We start from the raw sequence: 5,719 nt of genomic DNA on the forward strand, positions 1-5,719 counted from the left end.
TTATTGTGTGGGAGTCTAAGTCTCTTTGTAAGTCATTAAGAACTTGCCTTATGTATCTGGGTGCTCCTGTATTGCGTGCATATATATTTAGGATCGTTAGCTCTTCTTGTTGCATTGATCCTTTTACCATTATGTAATGTCCCTCTTTTTCTCTTATGATCTTTGTTGCTTGAAAGTCTAATTTATCAGAGATGAGAATTGCAACTCCTGCTTTTTTTTGCTCTCCATTTGCTTGGTAAATCTTCCTCCATCCCTTTATTTTGAGCCTTTGTGTATCCTTGCATGTGAGATGGGTTTCCTGGATACAGCACACTGATGGGTTTTGTCTTTTTACCCAATTTGCCAGTCTGTGTCTTTTGATTGTGGCATTTAGTCCAGTTACATTTAGGGTTAATATTGTTATGTGTGAATTTGATACTGCCATTTTGGTGCTAGCTGGCTGTTTTGCCCTTTAGTTGAGCTGGTACTTGTTGTTCTTTTATATGTGTAGAGCCTCTTTCAGGAGTTCTTGTAGAGCTGGCCTGGTGGTGACGAAATCTCTGAGTACTTGCATGTTCCCAAAGGATTTTATTTTTCCTTCACTTATGAAGCTTAGTTTTGCTGGATAGGAGATTCTGGGTTGAAAGTTCTTTTCTTTAAGGATGTTGAATATTGGCCCCCATTCTCTTCTGGCTTGTAGGGTTTCTGCTGAGAGATCTGCTGTGAGTCTGATGGGCTTGCCTTTATGGGTAACCCGACCTTTCTCTCTGGCTGCCCTTAGTATTTTCTCCTTCATTTCAACCCTGGTGAATCTGACGATTATGTGCCTTGGGGTTGCTCTTCTTGACGAATATCTTTGTGGTGTTCTCTGTATTTCCTGGACTTGAATATTTGCCTGCCTTGCTAGGTTGGGGAAGTTTTCCTGGATAATATCCTGAAGAGTATTTTCCAGCTTGGATTCATTCTCTTCGTTGCATTCGGGTACGGCTATCCAACGTAGATTAGGTCTTTTCACATAGTCTCACATTTCTTGGAGGCTTTGTTCACTCCTTTTTACCCTTTTTTCTCCAGTCTTGCCTTCCCGTTTTATTTCACTGAGTTGATCTTCGACCTCTGATATCCTTTCTTCTGCTTGGTCCATTCGCCTGTTGATACTTGTGCATGCTTCACGAAGTTCTCGTGTTGCGTTTTTCAGCTCCATCAATTCACTTATATTCCTTTCTATTTTGTCCATTCTTGTTAGCATTTCGTCAAATCTTTTTTCAAGGTTCTTAGTTTCTTTGCATTTGGTTAGAACATGTTCTTTAAGTTCACAGAAGTTTCTTACTAACCACCTTCTGAAGTCTGATTCTGTCATTTCATCACACTCGTTCTCCATCCAACATTGTTCCCTTGCTGGTGAGGAGTTGTGATCCCTTTTAGGAGGAGAGGTGTTCCTGTTTCGGGTGTTTTCATCCGTTTTTCACTGGTTTCTTCCCATCTTTAAGGATTTATCCACTTGTCGACTTTGTAGTTGCTGGCTTTCAGATTGGGTCTCAAATCTTTCAGATTGACGTTCTGTTTTTTGATGATGAGGTTATTTCTGTTTCTTGGTTTTCCTTCTGACAGTCTGGTCATCTGCTGTAGGTCTGCTGAGGTTCACTCCAGGCCCTGCTTGCCTGGGGTTCAACTGCAGCAGCAGCTGAACAGTAAGAGTTGTTACCAGTTTTCTTCTTCTGCTATCTTTGTCCCAGAAGGATACCCGCCTAGTGTCAATCTGATCTCTCTTTTATGAGGTGTCTTTTTGGATATATAGGGGTCAGGGAGCTGCTTGAGGAGACGGTCTCTTCTTTATAGGAGCTCAAATGGTGAGCTGCGAGCTGTGTTGTTGTTCATTCAGAGCTGATGGGCAGATACTTTTAGTTCTGCTGCAGCAGAACTCATAAACTGCTTTTTGTTCCCAGGTGCTCTGTCCCAGGGATTTAGGGCTTTATTTATGAGTTTCCGTTATGCTGCCACCTTCTTTTTTTTTTTTTTTTTTCCTTCAGACCTGTCCAGCCTAGCAAGGAGGCAGCCTAGTCAATGTCGGCCTATAGCATCTTTGCTGAGCTGCTGTGGGCTCCGCCTCGCTGACGAGTGAACTTCCCTGTAGTCCTGTTTATATGGGTGTAGTTAGAACTGCTTTGGCGATGGTGGCCCGCCTCTGTTGAGGCGGAGTCTCTGCTGTGGCGGGTTGCCTTGGCAATGGCGGGCTGCCTCAGCAATGGCAGGTTGCCTTGGCAATGGCGGGCTGCCTGGGTAATGGCGGACGCCCCTCCCCCACAGAGCTGGACAGTCCTGGCTTCAGCTGCGCTTGCTGTGAAACTCTCAATCCAGAGTTTCTGGTTGCTGTTCTTTTGTGCTGGTGGGGCCAGCGGAGCCTGATCGCCTGGCTGTCTGCCTCAGAGCCTTTTTTAAGTTGGTGTTCCAGTCGCCTGTTGAAGAGGCGCCGGGGTCTGTTTGTTTTCCCCTCCGGCCACTCACTGTGCTGGCTTCAACAGCGGCACTGAGGTTTGTGGCACTTTTTTTTTTTTTTTTTTTTGCCCTGGAATCTACTGTCCTGGTTCTCTGCTTAGTCCCCGTTTTGAACCGGCATATGGGAGACTTCCCATGGCTCCAATCGCCAGCCAAAAGGGCCCCTGGACTGGTGTATTTTGTACGGAGAACCGCGGCTCCGGGTGCCAACAAAGGAGCCGCGCGGGGCAAAGCAGCGGCGCTGGCCGGCACAGCCGCACTGGCCCAAACAGCCGCGCTGGCGACCCTGGAGCACCTCTGCCCGGGAATTTCCTAGTCTGTGGGCAATAAAAATGCGGCGTCCACTCACCCTCTGTGCTTTCACTGGGAGCTGCAATCCTGAGCTGTTCCTAAACGGCCATCTTCCAAAATGCCCTCAAATTTAAATGTCACTCACATATAGCAATAAAGTCCACATCTCTGGATTATCTATTACTTGCATTATGGGATGCGTTTATACTGACTAGAGTGTTAACCCTTATTATGCCTTAAAAGTGCATTTCTGAAATGTTGCTTTTGATGTAAAGCTCATAACTTAAAATTTAGTATTTACATTAAGTAGGAGTAGGATTAGAATAATGAGAGTGATTGAAGCTGTGGGAGATTGATAGTTGATGGTATTAGTGTGGCTCCTTGGATACCATTTTCAATACCACCAAAATATATTGATCCGTATTTAAAGTTAGAGCAATGATAGAAATGATGATTCACAGTTTAACCTTCTGAGGCTTGTCATTAGCGTTTCACATGTAGGCTTTTAGCTTTGAGTTGAATGCTTCACAGACGAATTCAATCTAAACATATTTCCACAACAGCATAATATTATTTAGGCAGTTTTCTGAAGTCTGAGACCATCATGCTTATTTTGTGACGTTTTGAGGTTTCATGGCTTAAATCCATTGTAACATTATGTCAGCACTTTGGGGGGCTGAAGAGGGCGGATCACCTGAGGTTGGGAGTTGAAGAAAACAGGAATGTTTATAGCATTTTTATTCATAGTTACCAGAACAGATAGCAATTCAGATGTCCTTCAACAGGTGAGTAGAAAAACAAACCATGCAACATCTATAAATGGAATACTACTCAACAATAAAAATGAATGACCTAATACTGAGAGCCAGGTCGGCTGTAGAAACTCCTACCCAGGCGGCGCTGAAAGAAATGAGAGGCAGACACCCAGATAGAACAGTAAAGTGGGTCTATCCAGGGGGCCAGCAGCCTTCTGAACTGAAAGCCTCAGGGGCTGACAGCATTCCAAGCTGAAGGCTCTCAGTAGACCCCAACCCATGAATTTATTCTCTCTGAACAGGTGATCATTATTAACAAACAGATATTCAGTATTTTCTCATAACACAAAATATGCCAAGTAGGCAGCTGGTGCCCGCTTACCACTGGTCACAGGTAAACTAAAAAGTATTCTCCATGAGGAAGCCATGGGGGCAAGGTCAGATATCTTAAAGAATTGTTTTAATCGGTGTATGATATTTACACATTTATTTATACATTTTCTTGCCACTTTGGAATGCCCTAGTAGTTTTCTACTTGGCTGGGGCAGGGGTTATTGGGCGGTGTAAGGCTGGCTGCCTCACAGAGGGTTAAACAGACTCATCCATCTCTCTCTCTGAGTCTGATAACCACGTCATCACCCAAGCTCATTATCTGGCCTTGCCACAGGGCTTCTCCGCACCTGCCTCTGCCAGACCCAAGCCCACGTTCAGCACTAAATTATGCATTTAACCCCCAGCCCGCTGTTGATAAACCCTACAGGAAAATTTTTTAAAGAAGCCCCATCAGACCCTGCCCGGTAGCAGTCTGCTCTGTATGCCCCTGGACGGCCCACTTACCCAAAGTCCCGCCCACCTACCAATGGCAACTAGTTTCAGGCACTTCCTGCTTCCTGACAGCCAATAAAATTGCCTTTGCTTTGTTTCCCCAATAGCCAATCAATCGCCTTCCCTTCCCATAATACCCCATGACCTAAACAGCTGGGCACGACTTCTCAACAACCTAATGCCTCCAATGGGTGTGGTGGCTCATACCTGTGATCCCAGCACTTTGGGAGGCCAAAAATTAACTGCGCATGCCTGCACATGCCTGTAGTCCCATGTACTCTGGAGGCTGAAACAAGATAATCACTTGAACCCGGGAGGTGGGGGTTGCAGTGAGCCAGGATTGTACCCCTGCACTCCAGCGTGGGTGACAGAACAAGACTCTGTCTCAAACAAACAAAAAACAAACAAACAAAAAAAGTAATGCTCACACCACAATAGAAATATATCTTAAATGACTTTCACTAAGTCAAAGAAGCCAGACCCTGAAATTGGACATCACTACAGTTTCTGACATTGTGATAAAGGCAAATTTATGGAACAGAGAACAGATCAGTGGATGCCAGAAGCTAGGGAAAAAAAGGAAGAGCTGAGCAACAATAGATTGCCCAGGGAATTTTCATGATGATGGAACTCCTGTGGATGGAACTGTTGTGATGGATAGTGCACTCTGCATTCGTCAAACCCACAAAATTGAGCTGGGCCTGGTGGCTCACACTCATGGTCCCAAATACTCAGGAAGCTGATGCGGAAGGATGGCTTGACCCCAGGAGTTTGAAGCTGCAGTTAGCTATAATTGTGCCACCGCTTTGCAGCCTGGGCAACAGAGCAAGACTCCATTTCTAAATAAAAAGCAAACCAAAAACCATCCATATAATTGTACATCACCAGGAGTGAACTTAATTAAAATGATCAAACAAGGTGTGGATGCAATGCCGACTGTGACACTTGACTCTATTTCACAGATGTATGTATCACATAGTGTAGAAAGAGTGAGGGAAAAGGAGCTCAACTTTGTAAAAACAATGTTTTGAGTGGATGCTCTAAGACTGACAACAAAAAGAACTGTGCATAAATACTGTAGTACCGGTAAATTCTCACAGGAGTTAGCAGTTTCAAAACCATATGTATACTAGCATTTCAGCATTTAAGTAATAAGTGAAAATAACAGCAGTGGATGAGACAGCTAGAATAAACCCTGGGTAAGAGATATCAATGTGGGCAGGGTGCAGTGGCTCAAACCTGTAATCCCAGCACTTTGGGAGGCTGAGGCAGACGGATCACGATGTCAAGAGATCAAGACCATCCTGGCCAACATGGTGAAACCCTGTCTGTCTGGTAGAGGACTTTTTGGCCCCGTTCCCCAGCCATGTGGAAAG

General features: G+C 44.8%; 1 pseudogene; it reads left to right on the plus strand.

Moving 5' to 3' along the window:
- The first annotated feature begins 2,593 nt into the window (after positions 1-2,593).
- LOC116545124 overlaps positions 2,594-5,719 on the plus strand; it is a 6,319-nt pseudogene continuing 3,193 nt past the window's right edge.

Source organism: Sapajus apella, unplaced genomic scaffold (genome assembly GCF_009761245.1).
Source record: "Sapajus apella isolate SASKATOON/1434 unplaced genomic scaffold, GSC_monkey_1.0 scaffold247, whole genome shotgun sequence".
NCBI classification, from domain to species: Eukaryota; Metazoa; Chordata; class Mammalia; order Primates; family Cebidae; genus Sapajus; species Sapajus apella.